Genomic DNA, 22,852 nt, shown 5'->3' with positions numbered 1-22,852 from the left:
TTACAATATAATGTGATGTAATCTAAACTACCAATAGATTTTGATAGTCTGTCCTCACTGTAATTCCATAGTTAGTTCTTCTAAGAAGGAGAAGCCTTTCCAGTAAAGTGTAGGTTATACTAATCACAAGGCATTTTCAAGTAGTGTCCCTTCAGAGAGAGTCAGGTTTGGAGAAGTTTTCAATACATAATACATTGCATTTGCCTCAATAAGTAAGCAATTATTTAAGAGAGTTCAGCTCTTGTTTTATCAATGGTATGAAGTTCTCAGACTTTCAAAATACCCAAAACCCAGCAGCTGCTTGTGCTTTTCATGGGCAATGAGTACTTTTCACATTTTGACCACTACAACTATGTTATTATATGCTAATTGAGTTCTATTGAAAATGTAGCCTTCATACAGGGATCATGCAAGATGCTGAGGACCTTCAATTTTTAATTAATGGAACTGAAGTTGATCTTCAAACTATAGAGTCATAGAAAATTAGGGTTGGAAGGGACTACAAATGGTCATCTAGTCCAACACCCTGCTCAAAGCAGGACCATCCCCAATTAAACCATTTCAGCCAAGGCTTAGTTGAGCCAGGCCTTAAAAACCTTCAAGGATGGAGATTCCACACCTAGACAACCCATTATAGTACTTTACCACCCTCCTAGTGGGAAGGTTTTTCCTGATATCCAACGTAATCCTCCCTTACTGCAACTTGAGACCATTGATCCTTCTTCTGCCATCTGTCACCAGTGAGAATAGCTTACTTCATCCTCTTTGGAACCACCCTTTGGGTCATTAAAGGTGGCTATCAAGTCCCTGCTCAGCCTTCTCTTCTGCATGCTAAATAAGTCCAGTTCCCCCAGTCTCTCCTCATAAGTTATGTGTCCCATCCCCCTAACCATTTTTGTTTCCCTTCATTGGATTCTCTCCAACATGTTCACATCCTTTCTGTAATAGGGAGCACAAAACTGGACACAGTACTCCAGATATGGCCTCACCAGTGCCAAACAGAGGGATATAGATCTGCTGGGAATAGAGGGGAAGAATTTTCCTTGATCTGCTGGCACCATTCCTACTAATGCAGCCCAGTATGTTCTTAGCCTTTCTGGCAACAGGGACATACTATTACATATTCATTTTATTGTCCACTGTGAGCCCCATGTTCTTTTCTGCTGGTTAGTCAGTTTGTCACCAGCCTATGCCGGCATATGGGATTCTTCCATCCTAAGTGCAGTAATTTGCACTTGTCCTTGTTGGACCTCACAAGATTTCTTTTGACCCAGTTCTCCAATTTGTCTAGGTCACTCTAAATCCTAGCCCTAACCCCCAGTAAAGCTACTGCTCCCGCCAGCTTGAAGTCATCTGTGAATTTGCTGAGGGTGCAATCCATTCCAGTTTCCCAGTCATTGATGAAGATATCGAACAAAACCAGCCCCAGGACCAGCCCCTGGGGCACTCTACTTGATAGAGCTGCCAACTAGACATTTAGCCATTGCTCTTGTTCAGCACTTCACAGGATTGATTTCTCGCATTGATTTACCTTGTTTTTATGCTCATTGAAATGAAAGGACACACACACATACAATGACATCTGTGGCTGTATGCACACATTCAAATAACCTGAGAGAATCCTCCCCAATATGTTTTCCCAGTAGAAAAAAACTTACCTGGAGAGCTCTGTGCAGACATTCAAGCTGAGCAGCAGACAGCCTGTGGTACTGGCAATGGCCTGTCAAGTGCCTCTGGAGCATCAAATGCTGCAGTCTGAGCAGGGAGTGTGAGGTCTGTCAGGTCAGTGGAGGGTAGGATGTGCAGGGTCTTTAGAGTTAGTGATGTGGGGTGGAGGATGTGCCAGGCCAGTGAAGTGGGATGGGGAGGTCTGTGCTTGCCCCATACACAGCCTTCCAGCCCTGAATTCTCTGTGCTGTGTTCCAGCTCAGTTGTGGAGAGACAGGGTGCTTCCCAGTATGAAGTGCTACAGTCCGAGGGAGTGGGGAGAGGGGAAGATGCTGGGATCAGCTGGGTCCAGTTGATTTGGGGGGTGGGGTGCCTCAGTTCTGCTCTGATCTGAGTATACTCTGAGCCATTCAAGTTCACAGCAAGGTTGGCTGCAGCTGAAAAAGATGGAACAAAAAAGCCAGGAGCAGAACACACTGCCCAAGTGCTTCAGCACTGGGTTTTTACAGCCCAAAGCACTTAGGGGGCACGTTCTGCTCCCTACTTGGCTGGGATTGACATACTCTATCCCTGGACCCGTGTGTGTGTTTGGGGGGCAGTGGTGGGGGTGTGGATACATAGCAAAGTTCACTGGGATTCCTGCGGACTGCTCTGCTGCTTTTTAGTGACTGGTATCTCCACAGACATTTGGTCTCCTGAGAAATATTCACCTGGGAGCCATTTCACTTGGGTTGTTCTTGAGTTATTTTTTCTCCCAGAATAGCCATTTTTGCTCTGGGGGAAAAATCTTGAATACCTCTGGGGAAGCAGCAGCTCTCCTAGGAGAACCTGAATGTCTGTATGTAGCCTATATTTCAGTCACACAGGATCTGTTTCTTTTAGTACTAGTCATAACATACGTGCATGTCAACTGAGAAATTTCCAATAATTCAAATACAATAAAGGCCATTAGATGTTCTGCTGCTAATTTGACAAGACTCAGTATGGCTACCACCACAACTGCTATTTGTCATGAATAATCCATCTTGCAAAAATGTATTATTAAAAAAGTAAACAAACTAAATCATATCAATTATACAACAAAACATCAAAATGAACTTTTACAATTTAGGCTAATAGTTTTAAGTACACATAATAAGTATATAATGTGCAGTTTTTAGGTTACAGTCTCAATCTATTGAATGGAATGTAAGAGCAACTTTGGAGCAGGACTGTTTTGTCTTCACAGCATTCTGCCAACTGAAGCTGCACATCTATTCCTATCTGAATTTGTGTCAGATCCTTCTACTTGATGCCTGTTCACACTTTTACATTCTGAAAAAAACCCTAAGTAAGCATCTGTCCAGGAGAATTCCAGAGAACAGAAAACCACCCTCACCCAAGCCTTATCCCTTGGTTTTCTTTCTCATTTAAGGGCCTTCTTGCATGGTAATTTTGGATGACTTCTGGAACTTTCAACACCTAGATTATCTGCACATTAACATCTGAAACTAATTGTATGCATTTGTTAGGCAACTCAAAGTTATGCCATTCCAGGGCAGGATTATCTCTGACCCATGCTATCTAGACAGTGTTACACTAAGGTGTAGCCCTGTTTCTCCTGCTGGCACAGATCGGGCCCACTTCCCGCTTCCCCTCTCCCATCCTCTTCAGCATACCAGATCCCCAATCACTGTACCCCTGCTCCCACTTACTTATGTATGCCCATGCTGTCTAACCTGGGGGACCAGGCAGGGAAGGGTTAACCTGCTTGTTAGGTGGGCCACCAGCACTCCTACCACTGTTGCTGTCTAGGCAGGCTCAGCCCAGCAGTGGTGGCCACAAGGCAGGTTAACTTTTCCTGACCTGCTGCCCTGTGACAGCGCAGACATCCACAAGTAAGCATGGAGGAGGAGAGTTAAGAGCCCCAGGGAGGGGGAGGGGGGAAGAGCCTGGGGTAGAGGCGGGACCCAGAGGCAGGAGGAAAGCCTGGAATGGGAATGGGGAGGTATTCTTACCTTTCAGTCCCCCAGGCCCCTGCTGGCCTGAAGTGTAACTGCTCTGAATTTAAGCTTAGCACTAACACCAATCAACAGTTGTGTAGCTCATGCTGTAATAAAGTAAATTAAAGAAGATACATGCTCTACTTTCATCTTTTACCTTCTTTCTTTCCATCTTCCCATTCTCTTGTGCATATTTATGAGTATTTGTGGGCAGGAAATTTGAGAAATCCTAAATGAGATGTTTCTGTACAATAGCTCCTATAATTCTTATGTTTTCCATGTATTCATTTAGTGCTTTTCTAGGAATATTTAGGAATACTGTAGAGAGTTTACAAAACCTGTAACATGATTCTTTCTTGGACACTTTAACATTAGCTACCCTGACAACTTATGGGCTTAATTCACTAATAGCCTGAAGTCATTTTACATTGGCTTCTTTAGCATAAAAGGGGACAAAAAAAAAGCCGCCAGATCTATTCCTAGTGGAGCTCCCCTGACAGATGGTGCAGACTATGGTTTTTCCCAGACACAGTACTAGTTTATTGGTCCCATCGGGACTGAACTGGCCATCTTTAATTTACCCTAGACCTTATCTTATGCTAAGCTTTAGCACACTAGTGAATTGAGGACAATTATTCCAATTGTTCAGGCCTCAGAATAAAAACTTATAAATATGAAAAGCCCTTCATCCCTTAATATGTCTCCAGTGTGATATCAAGGTCATAAAAATGGGAGTCTCCCTTTCCAATGGTACAGGGTCATAGTTCTCCTGCAGGTAGATAAAATGTTGGACTTCAAAAATCCAGATTTTTTTTTCATTTAGAAAAGAAATGCACTGGCTGAGGAGCCAAAATCCTTACTTTTGGGCTAGGATTCATTTAAGTAGCAGAAACTTGAAGGAGAAAAGACTAAAATATTTTCACTATTATTTAAATATGGTGGATCTGTAGGAATATTAGAATGAGCCCTAGGATTTAATGATGGCAGCATTACAGACAAGAGAAATTGCCCACTTATGTAGTAAATACATACATCATATACCTTTCCAATTTATCACATGGATATCAACCCAGTATATACAGTGTATATTTGTGAGTGTTTTCTTACTTCTTTCTTTCTTTCTTTCCCGGCTCCGTCAGCCTCAGATACCCCATTTGTGCAGCCACACTAATCCAACTCACAAAGTCCTTGTGGGCTCTGGTGTAGTCCTGGTGCACTCACAGGTGCAGCCTCAGGCATACATGCACCACACAAGTACAACTGTCCACAACTGTCAAATCACACTCGCCCTCAACCATTTGCCCACTCACCCCCGAACCTTCTTATAACCTGCAATTATACCACCTCTGTCAATCATCTTTTGAGGCAATCATTCCTCACAGAGTGTGTCTACATGGTCATTAGTGTGTCTTAGATACTGCACATTTAGTTTAGTACTTCCTTAATAAAGAACTAATTAAATGCACAGTATCTAAAGTTACTGTGAAGTAGTGTCAGCACATTGTTTTTAGTGATGCTTACTGCACAGAAGCCTAATAACACTGAGCAGTAGGCTATTAGCACAGTTTTTGCTGTGACACACTACTACTCAGTGTTATTAGGCCAAGGAGCAGTAAAAATCTCATGTAGATGAGCCCACAGAGGTGCTGTCAATTATCAATCAATCATCCGCTCTCCAATCAAATCACTGATCACCCCTGAGAAAGTGACAGCTACTCACTAGCATTTTTGAGCCAAATCAAGTTATATAACTTGGACTCAACTGGGCACACTTAAGCATAAAAACTGGGTTATTATATTATAGTAGGTTAAAGGTTCACGGTCTCTGTAACCTTTCACCCTTTGGACCCATTGAGCATGTGCAATGCTTAGGCAAACTGCCCAACTTTATACAAATCACTTAACTCTGCATAAAAACACTAAACAAGCCAGGACACATTCCAACTTGTGGCCTGAAAACAGTAACTCAGAAAAAATGCGTAGCCACCATTGTGATCAGGTTAAAAACTTAGGAATATTTCACAGTAAGGTATCTTCGTCATTATTAAGCAGGCCTTTCAATACTGGTATAAGGCTGATTCTATTACAATATCCTTATAAAGGAGTTACTATAATCATTCTTCTATTATAATATTTATTCTAGACTCGTACCACTTCTATAATAGAATCACAGTGACTGAAGAATTGATATTCAGTGGTTTTGTAGAGAATTCAGTGAGAGAACCATACTCTGAATCTGTATCTCATGTAAGGTGTTAACTGTTTAAATGGAGAGTGGAGTTATAGATTCACTGTCTTTGTGGTGCAATGCTGACCTGTGCAAGTAAATTAAAATGTATATATGAACCTAGAATGTCACAAGAAGTGTTAGAGTCCACATTGCCTCATTTTATCTGTAGTTACCTTACCGTTCCTGTGGAATATAGCAAACAGTGCAAAGACGTGTATTCCTTTTACAGAGAAAAAGATGAACATAGAACTGATAAGGGGCCACACACAGGATCAGGGAGAGTTTCAAGTTCTAATAAATTACAGGAAATGATGTAGCTAGTGCTTCTCCAGAAGTAACAAGAACTTTCAGTCCATCTTTCCCATGCCCTGTAAAGCCCCCATAACAATACTAGTAACTTTAGTATCAAAATAAATCAAACTTGTAGTATGCCACACTAAAGAGGAAGGTAAAAAAAAAAACCACAACCTCCCACCCAAGCCCCCAGACAAAGAAGAAAACAAATTAAACAGACCCCAAATCATGCTGACTGACCCCAGATTTACCAGTCACACTATCCATGAATGTGTGGCAATGATCACCAGCCAGCACCTATTTCTAGCCATGGGTAATGTCCAGGATGTGAAAGGAAAAAAACCCAACCTCACCCCCCTTAGAAACCAAGTAATATAGAGAAGGGTCAAAAAACGATTTTCTCCTACAGATTTATTGTAGGTATCTGGAATAATTGCTAAAAAATATGTACAGTACAATACAATACAATACAATACAGTGTCATAAATAATGAAGGCTTTCAAATAGTCAAGAGGCAAAAAAGTGACCAAGTGAGGCAAACTTATTCAGGGATCAGGGATATCCACTGTGGCCTTATAGACAGACACAGGATGCTCTGTAACCTGAACTGAAGCCCATCTACAACACACAAACTCAGGGACCCTGAATTACTGCAAGCCTATCACCCCAATTCAGAACTATTCAAATGCTCAACCTCCCACTAGCATAGGGAAAGCTACATATCATCCTAAGACCATTTTCTCTAGTGTCAACCTCTGCCTCCAAATCATGTCCTCATTTTCTGCAATGTTAAGGAGTTCTACACTTTCAAACACTTTCTACATATGCACACAAATCTCAAGGTGATCAAAATTTCTTGAGTCCCTTCATAGAGGTAGATAATACTTGAAGCATCATATCACATACTCTGACTACTTCCTCAAAAACCCCCATATCTATCATACTGTTCTCTCTATATATTTATCAAGCTTGATTGGGAAGCAACTCATATCCCTTTCTTCCGCTACTGAATTTAGAAGGCTACTTTGCAGTAGCACTCGACTGGTTAGGAGAATAATCTTGGTATTGATAGTATAAAAACATAACCTTTAGTTTTCAATACAGGTGGCAAATCTAGAGGAGGAAGAGATACCTACATTTTTATGTCCAATGGCAACTTAACATTCTTTACAAACGTCATCCTAGTCTTCTTTCCTACACTTCAGACTTCAGCCAGTCTGGGTTATAAATTTTCCTTTAACATTTTTAAGGCGCAAACAATAAAACGTTCCTGTTTTATTTACTGTCTGGGCAGATCCTGGACTTTTCCATCTATGTGCTGTGGGCTACATTTGTTTTGCCTTTCTTCATGTCATGAATAGTCTCATTGTAACAAAGGTGTGTATGTGACAGGGGAAATTTCACTGAATGAGCTCTTTAACCATCCAATAAACTTTTAATCCTTAAAATCCATCTAAACATCCCAAATCCAGAAACACTTTTCTGATTTCCCTCTCTTAGACCTATGTGCTGTGTTCAGTTTGTTACATACAAGTGATAACTGCACTAACTTTGCATGAGCAGCATAACATATTGTGTTTCAGGGATTGCCCACTCCCCAAGGTAAGCCTTTAAACACTAACATAATATAAACATAAATAAATACTAATTTTACATTAATTAAATTAATAAATGCTAATTCAATATAAATATCACATTCTGAGGTGATAAAATGCAGCAATAATGTAAGTGTCGTACTGCACAACTACCATATGTCTTTTTTTTCCTATGATGATATGCATTTTTACACTCAAGAACATCCATTTTCAGTCCTGAGAATTTTACTATTTCATAAAGTCTGTCTGGCAAGCAGAAAATGTAACACTCAAAGCAGAAACAACATAAAGCCAAATGTACCAGTCAGCTTCTGTTTGGGGTTGTAATTTTCATATAGTCCTACACAATTCATAGATGGTAGTAAAATGTCATGGAACTTAAAATTCTTCTGCTGGAAAGGAGCTCTGTAGATCTTCACTGTAGGAATAGACTGCCATGCCTCCCAGTTTCAGTACAGTACTAAAGCAATGTAACCATTAAGTGGCAGGTGGACATTGACTGATCCACGTGTTTGTTTTTAAAAAATGTGTCTTTCTTTTGCCATCCCCACATCTGCGTGCAAAAGTCAGGGACCTCTCATCCCTTTTGGTTGCACAGTAGTTTTATTTAGCCTTCAGAGTTTAATATACTAGTATTGGAGATATATTTTTATATATCAACACAACTCCTGATTAGGGCCTGTTTTTTTTTTTTTCTGGTTTCTGCTTAGTTTACAAAAGGAACAAGGGAATGCTGAGACTTGCCATTCCATTAGTGATTTTAAGAGAGACAGAGAGGACACAGTCATGTCTTCTAGGCTAAATACAGACAGTCAAAAAGCTTAAGGTTGAATTGAGTCAATTTTTGGAGGGTAACCTAAATTACATAGATTGAATGGATAAGCAAGTGAACAGACATTCACTTTTAATTCCAGAAATGCAACCACATGGCTCCAGTGGCCCAGACCAGAAGCAGGGGGCCCTACAGCATACCTCCCTGCTCAGATGGAGCAGACAGCTTAGGCCAAGGCTAGCCTGCTTACCCTGTGAAGGCAGAGATTGCGAGGGAGGTACAAGGCATTCTGGGATGCTGGGGAACTTTGAGTTAACTTGAATTTGGATGGATCTGGGACAGAAGTTCAATTAATCAGTTAAGTCTGATACTACATCCATCTAGGTTTATCTTAAACCAGTTTCAGCCCTTTGGAAAGTGGTTTATGTGCACTGAACTTCTGTTATGTTACAAATTTGAACTGGCTTTAGATCTCTGAAACCAGTTTATGTATAATTTCTGACCCTAGCCCTAGTGCCACAGAGATATATGTGCACATCCTGCCCAGTAAAAGAATGACAAACTATGTAGCCAGTGTGTTCACCCTGTATCTGAAGTTTCTCTGGGAGCCATTCCAACTCCTAAAGGCATGATGTTTCCAAGTGCTCCCCCCGGGATATTACAACTCTCACTATAATTACTCCTGTCAATATTCCCTAAAGCATCTTTTGATATTTATAAACCACATAGTTCCATAGATACAAATTCATACTTGCTGTCTATTAAAATCAACTTGAACATATGACTGAAATGGAACCAAGGTCTATTACAAACTGGGCCATGCTGAAGGCACTGTAGAACTGTTATTCCCTCAATGTAAGGAATGCTGTTTTCTAGGAGTACCCTAGGATGCCAAAGTAAAATGGCTACTGCCAGTTTTAAGGTCATGTGAGATCTGCCTTTTTGGTTAGCCAGTGAAGGAGCTTCATCCTTTCTCACCTGGGGTTAACTAACAAAGGGCCATAGGCCCAAGGACAGCAATTTTGCTCAGCTCTATTAGATGTAGACAAGAGATAAGCACACTGTTGCTCATAGTGTACATGGGGTCTAGGAAGGTTATGGTGGACATATATATATGCTAAATTTATTGCTTCAACCAGTAAATTGTGGGATGACACATGAGGTAGGGACAAACAAAATGATTGGGACTTCCCAGGGATTGGGCCAGCTTTGGCATCCACTTACCCATATTGTTTATATCAGGGAAAAGGAGGTATAATATATTCCTGTCGGGCTGAGGTTTGCTTTATTTGATATTTAGCAGCTTTATATTATAGAGTGAATATTTTTTTCCTAAGAAAAGAAGTTGTTTGCTTGCTTTAAAGAATTGATACACAGAAAATATCCTTTGATACAAATTAGTGTATAACTCATTAAAAAAATGCACTGTATTTTATTTGGTCTATATACTGCTAATAGGAACACCCTTTTTAATCAAATATATGTAACTGTGAAGGAAAATTGAAATTCAGTTCTGAGGAAATGTCTGCTTATTTGTTGCAGCCTTAATGACACATGTCTCCAAATGTGTTGCAATTAAGATTAAAGCAAAAATGGTAATTAGCCATTAAACATGTTGCAAAAGAAAGTAAACCAACAAGAAAGATAAGTCAGCAAAAAAAATGCTTAAGTCTGTTGAAAAGTTAGAATAATAATGGCATTTTCAGCATAGGACACTGTGTTATGGGAAGTGCTAATTAGAAAACAGATTATAAGTAAAAATTTTAAGTGCTCATCAAGGCAAAAGACTAGAGTACAGATAATGGAACAATTAGTTTTTCACTGTTCACAGACCATAGCTCAGTTTTTCCTGTGCCAAGGCCCAGTGCAGAAACCCAGCTTTTGCAGGACCAAAATGCTTCAATTATGACTCTGCTGGAACATGAAAGGAGTTAATAGCAGGTTTTATCCTTTTTGCTACTTTCTTGACATTAAGCAAACAAATTTACATTTTTTAAAGGCAAAATGAATGCATTCCATTATGGAGAGTGTCAGCTTTGATGCAGCACATGTATTTTATCTAATTATTATTTAATGCAAGATGGAAGCAGGGGTCAGAACCTACGTCTTCCTTTTCCCAGGGCAGTGTCCTCCTCACTGGGACACATGTTCAACAAGAAGAATGGAGGTTGTTTTTGATTTCACCTAATACAATGCCTAGTGATTAGGGCTATTTGTGGATTCTAAACTCTTCTGGTTGGGGAGGGCCTACAGCCTAATTTTCCATTTCCTGAATAAGTGCCCTAACTACCAGCTTATTGGTTCCAAAAGGCAGAAAAAGTGCCAAGTGCTTATTTGAGGTGGACTAGGATTTGATCTCTTGTCTCAGTCTCTTCAGTCAGACACTTTTATTCTCCCCTAGAGAAGAAGAATTTGATCTGAGTGTTCTCCCCAGCTAAGCAATATCCAGTTCTCTGCATTTTCCATATCCATCCACAGTACTTCTGCAGCCAAATGTCTAGATTCCCATGCTCACCAGCACCTGTTCCCTTTGACAGTTGGTTTTGATTTCTTCCTCCTTTATATTCATGCTTGTCAGATTGCTTGTGCCAGCCTTCTGCTTTCTCTCCTCTCAGCCTAGCTTCTGTCCCCCATTCAAATCACTCAGATCCTTGTACTATGCACCCTATATGCCAGCAGAAGAATTATTTAGTGTATAAGAAAGAAATATTTCCCACTCTCAGTTTAGTACCTTATTCCACCTAGATGCAAACAAATGGGTTCAGTGACCACAGAGAAAATCTACCTGAGTGTGTCTACACACAAATTAATGTGATTTTCCTCATGCACATTACATTTAGTATTTTAAATGTGAGGTACTAAATAAATGTGCATTAGGCTGTGCTAATGCGTAGTAATGCAATTGCATGCTTTTTAGTAACATGTAATGCACAGTTGCCTGTTCTTCTGTGCATTAGGATATTAGCATGATTTTTGCCACATTGCTTTAATGTGCAGTAGAATAGCCTACTGCGCATTAAAACGTCTTGTGTAGATGAGCCCCCTGAGTACCTGTAGCAATGAGTTGAAGGCAAGCTATTTTTTGCAGGTATGGTTCATGTTTATTTTAGCTGCACCTAGTAGCTATAAATGAAGCCAGTTCTGTCCAGGCAAACATGGAGGTTGACAGATGAGTGGGAGCACATCTTAGGGGATAGCACCTTCTGGGTATTTAGCTGCTAAAATCAAAGAGGTTTCTACTATGTGTGTATCAACTATATTTTTTAAAAGCTTATAACTTGGCCAGATTTGGGTGGATTCTTTTCAGGGAGGGAAAAAGTGCATCTTTGGCACAAAGACCATTCACTGCCAAGTATCAGGAATGCCAGAACCACTTCAGCTGAGGGAGAAGGGTGGAGGGAAACTTGCAACAGGCTATTCAGGCTATTAAAGAAAATGTCAGCCATACCAGTTAGAGTTTTGGAAGGTTTTAAGCATCTGAAAATAGTAATATCTTGTGGAAAAATTTAGGCAACTAAGGGTGACATTATCATCCCTAAAAATGTCTGAAATTATATCAGTTCGGCTGGATAAACTCTATGAAACCTGTGTGGTTTTCTAAAGTTGAAAAAGGTCCTCTTAGATAATTTACATATTGGGCATGTCTACACATGCATTTACATAAGCTTAAATTTACTGCACAATAAGTTACTGTGTGGTAAGCAGGAATAGGCTGGCTTCTACACATGCAGGTGTTAAAGCACTTTAGCCTTGTGTGTGTAGAATGACTTGAGACTAATTTTTTTCCCAAGTCAGTCTATACACACAGTGTTACTGTGCAGTAACTAATTAGGTATAAATTTGATACCTGCATAATGCAGGTATCAAATTTATGCTCAAGTTGGCATAAGTCACCATATTTACTGTGCAGTACAGGCACGCAAATGGAGATGTGCACCTGTACTGTACAGTAATTTTGCTTACTGTGCAATAAATGTCCATATGTAGATGCACCTATTTTGTAGCACATGAAAGTCCGGAAGAAGAAGAGGTAAATTTCATCAGATGAATCCAGCCCTAGGTAGTAAAGATGAATCATTTGAATGACATTTTACTGAACCCTTATGTATAATCGAAGATGAGGTCTTAAAGCCATAGGGAAGAAAACAATAAACATTTTCCTTCAATGTTTGTAAAAAGCAAATCCAGGAAATACTTTGAACAGCTCAGTTATTTTCCTTATGAATCATCTTTTTGAGACACACTAAAGTGTGCTTTGAGCCAACATGAAATATAGAAATGTGGGGGAATATCTCCATTAATCTACAATTTTTAACTTATTGCATGGATTTCTGTTTATTATTTTAGAAAATACTTTCTACATAAATAATACATTAAACTTGTGTTTTCTCTCTGTTTTTACAGAAATTTATTTAGGTATGAAACAGAAAGACTTTATTTTGTTGTGTTTTTCAGTTTAAGTTTGTGATGTTAGATTGTTTCATGATTCTATTTGGCATGGTTGCATGGTCTTCTTTTCCTTATTGATTTAAGGTAATACATTTTCTACTTGGAAAGTGCTAAATACTGCTTCTCAAACATATTCTTGTTTAAAAATATATGTATAGGTATATATACTGAATTTCATTGTTTACAGCCTGCACAACTCCCTAAAAAGCCTATTCAGACTATTTTGCATAGACTATAAAAAATTACAAACATGAACTTTCATGGAAATTGAAGCCAGAACTTTCATTTCACAATGTTTCCATTGTTGCTTTATGCTCTGCTATAAATCTGGACCAAAAGAAAAAGCTTGTTAGTGTTTTTTAAACAGGGAGAGTGATACTTTGTTAGTTTCCAACTAAAATCAATTTATGCATGCATCTACAGGTATATCTTTTTCAATCCAATTCTATGATACTTCTGGCTTTAACCTACATGTACTAGCCTTTAATCACCCCAGCTGTGGATTTGTGCCATGAAATAGATGAAACTAATCATCTGACTGATAGAAAAGATGAAAAGCTTAGGAGGTATGCCTAACATTTGTCAAGGTCATGAAAAATGACACTATGGAAGCAAAGTGATGAAAGTTAATTCCCAGGACTTTGATATTTAGAGATATTATATATACATAAATGAACTAGCTGAATACTAATTACCTGTTATTCTAGGATTTGTTATTGGTGATATGTTTATGGAAAGTTATTATTCATTGAATCATAGGAAATTAGGGTTGGTTGGGACCTCAGGAAAACATTTAGTTCAACCCACTGCTCAAAACAGAACCACCCCCAACAGAACCATCCTAGCCAAAGCGTTGTCTACCCAGGTCTTAAAAACCTCCAAGGATGGAAATGCCACAACCTCTCTGGGTAACCTGTTCCAGTGCTTTACTACCCTCCTTGTGAAAAAGTTTTACTCATATCTAACCTAAACTTCCCTTGCTGCTACTTCAAACCACTGCTCCTTGTTCTGTCATCTGCCACCACTTAGAACAGTTTAGTTCCATCCTCTTTAGAACTACCCTTCAGGTAGTTGAAGGCTGATGTTAAATACCCCCACAGTCTTCTCTCTATTCCTCATCAGTCATGTTCTCCAGCCATTTAATCATTTTTGTTGCCCTATGTTGGATTCTGTCCAATTTGTCCACATCCTTTCTGTAGTGGGGCCCAAAACTGGACACAGTACTCCAGATGTGGTGTCACCAGTGCTGAATGGAGTGGAAGAATCACTTTCCTTGATCTACTGGTAAGAACCCTGCTAATGCAGCCCAGTATGCTGTTAGCTTTCTTTACAACAAAGGCCCACTATTGGCTCATATTCAGCTTATTGTCCACTGTAACCCCCAAGTCCTTTTCTGCAGAACTGTTGCTTAGCCAGTGAGTTCTCACCCGGTAACTGTGCATGGGATTGTCCTAAGTGCAGGACTTTGCACTTCTTCTTTTTGAACCTCATGAGATTTCTTTTGGTCCAATCCTCCAATTTGTTTAGGTCTCTCTGAATTCAGGGCTCCTAGACTACATAGAGTTTGATTAGTAAACATTTTTGGTGCATTTTGGCATTTAAAATCATTATAATTAATTTATTTCAAGAAATTGGCCATGGGAAAATATTTTCACAGAAATCATGGATTTTTTTTTCAAGTAGCCATTTAACCATAGCTGCATAGGAGTTTACATCTTCAATGACTTAAAAGAACCCAACTAATTGGCATTGTGCAATGAAATACTCTACATAAATTCAATTTGATTATATTTATTCTGGAAAACACTATAATGTAACTTTGAAATAACTTTTTAAACTTTGCTGTTAGGAGTTCAATTACAGGAACAGAAAAAGAAGCATCTAATGTTGTGGCACAAAAATTCTAATAAGAAAAATTATGATTAACTACAAACATAGCACACATTTCAGAGGAACTAAAGTTACCATTGATGAGGTGCATAAATTATTAGGGCTTTTTCCTATATATCCAGTCTCAGTTAAGTGCCTTTTCAAACAATAAAGAAGGTGTATCTGTGGCCTGAGTCCTACCAAAGCGATTATAAAAACATCCATTTAGATGATGGTTGTTCCACAGGAAAAAAAAATAATAAAAATTGAAATAATATTTATCTGACAGTAAAGCTTAATGAGATGGAAGGACATTTTGTGATGACGATGTTGGCTTGTTTTATCTATCATGCTTTAGAGAGAATATTAAGTTGTGAGGTAGTTCATACATTCATATAATGGGATCTCTGCAACTGGCATTTCTCCTGAAAAATAAAAAAATAGGCTTCCTCCCTCTTCTCTCTTTGGTGCCATTCTTTTACTGCTGCTGTTTTACTAATTTAAAATAAAGTAAGAAGCCATTCATTGTATTATCTCTTCTAAAACTGAAATTGGAGCCATATCAAAGTGGAAGTTGAAAGGCAAAAGGGACTTTCACTCTGGATGTGTATCAAACTGCAAATGTAGAGGGAGATAAAGAATAATTAAAACAAAAAACTCAATGACTCTCTGAAAATGTATGTCAGAACCATTTGTTCTCTTCCTGATTTATTATTTAGTAGTATCAATATTGTAGTAGCACTTACCGTATTCTGATTACCTGCGAAATGCAAAGAAAGACACAGGTGCATTACCAAAATGTGCCCAATGTAAAAAAAAAAGTACTTTCTATTGACAAGAAATTGTAGCATATATTAGGGTAACAAATATTGGTAAAATGACTATTGTAGACAGTTAAGTTCATATCTAGATATCTAAATGAAAGCTGATTTTGAAAACTACTGATCAACAGTAGCATCTGTTGAATCAACATGGTTTCTCACATATTGGTTTTCATGGTTTTACACATACAGACATTACACGTTACTTTTATAGATGACTGGAAATCAGTCTACACCCATAACAGTACAGAAATTCAGCACATACAGAATGGTTTAAAATTGGCAGATCCTGGTGTAAGATTTGCCACCCCCAGCAAAGGGTGAATGTTAGCTGCTTATCTAAACTATGTTGCTTACAGAACACTATGTACCTTAGATCAATTCTGCCTTGCGCCTTTTGCATGCTTGCACCTAGACGTTATCAACATAGAAAAATTGAATCAAGCATAACACAGGAATGGAAAGATGTGATGGTTTTACATATCAGGTGAACATTCAATTTCACTTGAAGAACAAATAAAGGAATTGACTGTAGTCAGCAAATGTGATAGATGCTCAGCAACTGTGAAAATTAATGTAATAATCATGGAAATTATTTTTAGAACATTCTGTTTTGATCACCCAGATATGTGACTCCTAGTTATGTTTGGTTGCAATCCAGATTGTCCAGACTCTAGTTAAATTCCTGCAAGGGGCTGCATGGTGCATTAGGGTAAGATTACACATTAGTTAGCAGGTGCTAATTTTATGGAATGTTAGTTTGTGTTAAGGTTAACAAGAGCTAGCAATCAGCAGGGATCCTCATTTTTTCTGATTTAAAAAACCCCTCAAGTTTCAGTTAAAAAAAACAACCCAAATCTACATTTTTGTGATTAAAATGAAATACCACTATATGTATATACCTACTATAGGCCCATCAGCCTGACTTCTATCTCAGGGAAGATCTTAGAAAGTTTATTAAAGAGGCCATCCTTAATGGACTGGCCGATGCCAACATCCTAAGGGATAGCCAGCACGGGTTTGTTGCGGGTAGGTCTTGCTTGACCAATCTCATTTCCTTCTACAATCAGGTGACCTGTCACGTGAACAAGGGAGAACAGATTGATGTCACATATCTTGACTTCAAAAAAGCCCCATGATCACCTCTTGGCGAAACTGTCCAATTGTGGCCTTGGGTCCACCATGATCTGCTGGCTGGGAAATTGGCTCCGTGGTCAGACCCAGTAGTAATTGATGGCAGTCACTCATCATGGTGTCCTGTGATCAGTGGGGGGGCCCATATTGTTCAACATCTTTGTTAATGATGTGGACATTGGAGTCAGGAGCGAACTGGCCAAGTTCGCCGATGACACCAAACTTTGGGGCAAAGCATCCATGCCAGAAGGCAGGCAAGTGTTCCAGGCTGACCTGGACAGGCTCAGCAATGGGTGGATGAGAACCTGATGGTGTTTAACACTGAAAAATGCAAGGTTCTCCACCTTGGGAAGAAAAACTTGCAGCATCCTTATAGGCTCGGCAGTGCTACGCTGGCTAGCACTACGGAAGAAAGAGACTTGGGTGTCATCATTGACCACAAGATGAACATGAGCCTGCATTGTGATGCTGCAGCTAGTAAAGTGACCAAAACACTGGCTTGCATCCATAGATGCTTCTTAAGCAAATCCCAGGACGTCATTCTTCCCTTGTACTCGGCCTTGGTGAGGCTGCAGCTGGAGTACCAAATCCAGTTTTGGGCTCTACAATTTGAAAAGGATGTGGAGAAGCTTGAGAGAGTTGAGAAAAGAGCCACTTGCATGATCAGAGGTCAGGAAAACAGACCTTACGATGACAGGCTGAGAGCCATGGGGCTCTTTAGCCTGGAAAAGCACAGGCTCAGGGGTGATCTGATGACTACCTATAAATTTATCAGGGGTTACCATGAGTATCTGGGGGAACGTTTGTTCACCAGAGCTCCTCAAGGGATGATGAGGTAGAAGGGTCACAAACTACTACAAGACCATTTCAGACTGGACATAAGGAAGAATTTCTTTACTGTCTGAGCCGCCAAGGTCTGGAACAGCCTGCCATCGGAGGTGGTTCAAGCACCTACATTGAACACCTTCAAGAGCAAATTGGATGCTTACCTTGCTGGGATCCTATGACTGCAGCTGACTTCCTGCCCTTTGTGTGGGGGGCTGGACTCGATGATCTTTTGAGGTCCCTTCCAGCCCTAATGTCTATGAAATCTATGAAATTGACATATTAGTGGTGTTTCATTGAAATCATGGGAAAATATGGATTTGGGGTTACTTTTTTTTACCTGAAAATTGGGGATTTTTTTGAAGATCAGTGAAAACCGGGATCCCTGGTGATCACATGTTCACAATTAATACCCTTTCTATTGTGCACTGCCCAGACCTGCTGCTAGAGGGATAGTGAGTAGGGACATATGTAGGCGCTGCAAGTCTGCTCAATTCTTACCCCACTTACCATCTCTGTAACCACAGTACAGGGTGGAAGGGAGGGGCCCTTTGCAATTTGGATCACCCCCTCCAACTGCAGAACTGCACTGTTGTCCCCAATGTGCCCGTGTATTCACCCTCCTGATTGCTCCCTCCCAATCTGGACCCCCAGATCACTGCCCTGCCATCTTAATTAGCCTTAAAACAGTGGTGGTGGTTCCCCCTCCATGCACATTTGGGCTTTCTGCAGTCTGTACCACCACCACATACCCTGAAACAGCTGCCCCTGGACTCAGCAGCCGCCTGGCAGCTCCTTGCTCCCCCTGGCCCTCCATCTGTTGCAGGACCTGTTAAGGACTGAATCTTGGTGCATAGGGTCAGCATGGTCTTCAGGGAACCCAGGAGCAGGTAAGGAAAAAGCATCTCTCCCACCTGTGCTACTCACAGGCTGATTGGGTTGGTAGGGCAGTGATCTGGGGGTGGAAGAGCAATTTGAAGGACATAGTGAACACTAGCCTGGCAGCTCCTTCCCCACCTGCTTCCCTCCTTCCCCTGCTACTTCTCTCTTTCCCCCTCCATTCCTGACCCCCAATGCCCCCCCCCCCTTCTGTGGTATTTCACTTTTTTTCCCCCTTCCTCTTTCCTTCCTCTTTGGATGCTTCAGAACAGTCTCGCTTGGAGCTGCATGGGGTGATCCTGAGCGTAAGACTTCCTGGCTTCCTATCTCTTTTCTTTTCTGACTCCCACCTGTGTAAAGGTCTCTTGCTTCTTTGTATCTCCTTTTCTAATTTTTTTTTTCATTTTTGCAGTGTTTTTTCTTATTTTTCTCTGCTCTCTATCACTTCCCCCTTTACTTCTGGTTTCTTTGTGTGCAAGTTGCAATTTCACAGCTTTTTTCTTATTGTTTCTTTTTCTTTTTTTTTCCTTTTTTTCTCTTTTTCATTCCTTTTTATTGGTCTACCATGGGGTGTTAACTTATTTATCTCTTGTCTTTTGAGGGGTGCAAATTATCCCCTTCTCTCTTTTACTTTTTCTCTCAACTCCCTTCAGCAGCCCTGTTACACATGGATGGGGATGGCTTGGAGATGCGGGAGGCAACAGTGGGGGTCACTAACCCCTCACCTATCTCCCAGCTTCTGGACTCGGGTGGCAGTACAAGTGATTCAGAATGCCTCTCTTCTGGAGGCCTCACTGGGGTGGGGTGGGGTGGGGTGGCAGAAGAGTCTGCTGACTTCTTGGGCACATCCTGGCCTACCAAATTGGATGAGGAAGCTAGTGACATGGAGATCCAGCTTTCTCACTGTCACAAACGAGCACAAGAGCAGGATGACCTCTCTCTCCCCCAAGAAGGTAGGGATTGCTGTCCTGGAGCCAGTCCTTGACCTGGATGATGAGAAGAGGCTTATGTATCTAGACATTGAGGGTATAGATACTGCATTTATGGGTGAGATCCCACCTGGGGTGTAGCCTTGCTGTGTTTTTGTCAGAAATGTCCAACCCATGTTGGTAGACCCCCCACTGGTCAGCCCCAACTATGGGGGTCTCCTACACTTTTTGAAGCAGACCAAAGGACAAAAGAATGAAGTAGGGTGCATCACCTAGTGATGCACAGATCCTAAATTCTTTGTCAAGGCTGCCAGAGCTGCAGCCAAACTTATGCAACAGGATCTAAGCACTCGGCAGATGGTTTACCATCTGGAGACACTCACACAGCAAGTGAGATATGAGTGGGGCCTGATAGGCCTTCCTCAACCTGTCTTTGTTGTTCTGCTCTACTCTTGGGTACTTGCTGTCCCACCTACACCTTACCTTACTCTTTCTCCCCATACCCACACCCATGGCAGCCACAACTATTGGCACTTTTAACATCAACAGCTGTTGAGATCCAGTGAAATGGGAAGCTGTCCTGGAGCTCCTGCACCCGAAATGGCTGGTCATCACCTTCCAAGGAGACACATTCCAATGGGCTCAACCAGGTGACTTGGCATGCTGCCTGATGAGGCCACTTATTCCTGAGCCATGGCACCAACCTTAGTGCTGGGGTAATGACTCTCTCACCACAACTACAACATGATATTGCAGTGGTGTGGGAGGTCACCCTGGCCACCTGCTGACTGTCTGCATCACCATAGCACAACACCATCTGCTACTCATCAATGTCTATGCACTCACTTATGGCCAGGAAAGGGTCACTTTCTTTGAGACCTTAGCCACCCCTCCGCATGATAGTAATGAGGATGATGACCTGCTCCTCATAGGCGGGGACTTTAACTGCACCGTTCACACCTTGTTAGACCACATGGGGCCTGAGGCTTACCTGCCCTCAGCCCACAAGCTGCAGTCTGCCCTGGAGACTGCAGGCCTCACTGATATCTGGTGAGCTCTGCATCCTGAGTCATGCCAGTATACCTGGGCCAGAATGAGTGCTGGCGGTCTCACCAAGGCCAGCTTTGACTGCTGTTATGTCACCAGGCACCATCTGCCACTCCTGCACAGTGGCCGCATCATTCCCTCAGGCCTGTCAGAACATGGCATGGCCTGCTGTAAACTAAGCTTGCTGGAGATATCCTGCATGTGGGTGCCCGATTGATGCTTCAACATCAGCCTGCTTCAAGACTCCTACTTACACTTTTGGCGGAGCTGGGAGGCCACAAGACTAAGCTACTACTCCTGGAAGCTATGGTGGGATGTAGGTAAGGTATAGATCTGGGCCTTTTGCCAACAGTACACCCAGCTGGCCACAGATGAACTGCACCACCATATCTGAGAGCTCGAGGAACATGTGGCAGAGCTTGAGGTTGCCCTGCTGGCTGCTGGCAGTGATGTGGTGCTGCACGAGAGCCTCTGATTTCACAGGAAATGCCTGTATGATTTGGTGGACAGCGCAGCCTGTGCAGCAAGATTCCACACCCACTGCCAAGAGCTGGCAGAAAACGATGCTCCCAACCCATTTCTTCTTTAACCTGGGGTGGCAGCATGCAGTGCGCAAAGTCTTAGATCACCACAGGATCCCCGAAGGCCAGATAATCACAGACCTGGGTGAAGTACATGAGCATGCCATCACTTCCTATCATGACCTGCTTGCAGCTAAACCTTCCTGCCCTGAAGCCATGTGGGAACTCCATGAGGGCCTGCCACATCTCTGTGCCCTGGAGGCCAGAGAGCTTCAGTGGGTATTGTCTCTGGAGGAGATGGTAGCTGCCATGGCTGGCCTTGCCTCCGGCAAAGCCCCAGGCCTTGATGGTTACCTGCTGAGGTCTACAAGACCTTCTGGCCTCTCATCAGCCCCTACCTCCTGCATGTTTTCGAAGAGAGTCTTGCTGACAAGGTTCTGCCAATCAGCTTCTACCAAGTGGTGCTCATGCTGTTGCCCAAGAAGGGAGACCTTGGCTGTATTAGGAATTGGTGGCCGGTCTCCCTGCTGTGTGTGGACTACAAAATCCAGGCCAAAGTGCTGGCAACCCACCTCACACTGTCATGGTCTCCATCACTGGGCCTGAGCAGGGCTACTGCATGCTGGGCATGACCATCCAAGACAACCTGTTCCTGCTGCGTGACCTACTAACAATCAGCAAACTCTTTGTCCTAGACATTGGCCTCATCTCGCTGGACCAGGAGAAGGCCTTTGATTGGGTGAGCCATGCCTACCTCTTCCAGACTCTGGAGGCCTTTGGCTTCAGGCCTATCTTTACCATGGCCCTCCAGGTCTTGATTCAAGACACTTCCAGCCTGCTCAAGGTGAACAGCATGCTCTGCACCCCATTCCCTGCATGCAGGGGCATCCATTAGGGCTGTCCCCTGTTGGGCATGCTTTATGCCCTGGCCATCAAGCCACGGCTGCACGTGCTGTAGCACCACTTGAGTGGTGTGGCCTTGCCCTTGGCTTTGGGCCCATCCATTGGTCCTCTGCCCTGGTGAGGATGTGACCATCTTCCTTAACACTCAGGAAGACGTGTGGGCCCTAACAGATTGCCAGAAATCCTACAAACATGCCTTCTTGGCTTGTATAAGCTGGGCCAAGAGTGATACCCTGCTGCTTGGCACGTGGATCAGTGCAACTCCCCAGATTTGCCAGGGGGCCTCACTTGGTGCTGCGAGGGATGCAAGGTCTGGAGCATGTTCCTGGTGCCACCAAACTTCATGGTGTGCAACTGGGATGGCCTTGAAGAAGGGGTGAAGGCCCACCGACACTGGTGTCACTGGTGCCTACCCAGCCTCTCCAAGCCATGTTTGTGTTCCCAAAGGGTCAGGAGCACATCATTTGCACCTTGTGTAAGCTGGTGTCTGCCCTGGAAGAGAAGATTCACAGGTTAGAAACATGAGTATCCATGCTGCATTGCATCTGAAATGAGGAAGATTACTATCATGGAGCAGGATCCTAAGGGTGGCCATGAGCCCCCCTCACCATGCCAAGTTCACCTCAAAGCATCCTCAAATCTCTCCCGCCACATCTTGTTCTTATATATATTAAAGGGAGGCTGCCTTTTGTCCTCTTGGCCATGGTTCTCCTGCTGTCACTTGTCTTGTTTCTATAATGGGAGTTCCATGCACCCTGGCCTTATGGGCTATGTGTGGCTCCAACCTTCCCTTTACCATGCCCCAAGACTTGCTGATATACCGGATGTTGTTTGGTCTTAGCCGCAGCCCTCGTCTCTCTCTCTGTTCCTCTCTGTTCCTTCTCCTGGGGCTTCTCACGCTGCCCCCTTTCACCTGGGGCTGGGATCCCCACGC

At 42.1% G+C, this 22,852-nt stretch overlaps 1 protein-coding gene across 1 annotated transcript in view; it reads left to right on the top strand.

Moving 5' to 3' along the window:
* EYS (EGF-like photoreceptor maintenance factor) overlaps positions 1 to 22,852 on the top strand; it is a 1,897,540-nt gene that overhangs the window by 555,345 nt on the left and 1,319,343 nt on the right. The window lies entirely within an intron of this gene.

This window comes from Crocodylus siamensis, chromosome 1, assembly GCF_052110815.1.
Source record: "Crocodylus siamensis isolate JL-2025a chromosome 1, ASM5211081v1, whole genome shotgun sequence".
In the NCBI taxonomy this organism is placed as follows: Eukaryota; Metazoa; Chordata; order Crocodylia; family Crocodylidae; genus Crocodylus; species Crocodylus siamensis.
The sequence above is the reverse complement of the archived record's forward strand: the minus strand, read 5'-3'. Positions and strand labels throughout refer to the sequence as shown.